This window comes from Rhincodon typus, chromosome 9 (assembly GCF_021869965.1).
Source record: "Rhincodon typus isolate 14 chromosome 9, sRhiTyp1.1, whole genome shotgun sequence".
In the NCBI taxonomy this organism is placed as follows: domain Eukaryota; kingdom Metazoa; phylum Chordata; class Chondrichthyes; order Orectolobiformes; family Rhincodontidae; genus Rhincodon; species Rhincodon typus.
The window spans coordinates 82,086,482-82,086,712 of record NC_063340.1 but is presented as its reverse complement, the minus strand read 5'-3'; positions in this window follow the sequence as shown (position 1 = coordinate 82,086,712).

Here is a 231-nt window from a genome sequence, read left to right as displayed (position 1 = left end):
CTACAGTCTGCAATGCTGAACTTTTTATTTCTTTATTTTTCTGCTTTTTTTCCCTAAGGGCTTACGCTGAAGAATCTGTACCGAGGTACCTTTGTGCCTAAGATGGCTCTGTAAGTGGCGACTTGTAAACTTTTCACTGTACTCATCTGAGTGCACGTGCCAATCAAGCTAATTCACATTCAACAAAGTTGCTGGAAAAACTCATCAGGTCTGTCAGCATCTGTGAAGGAG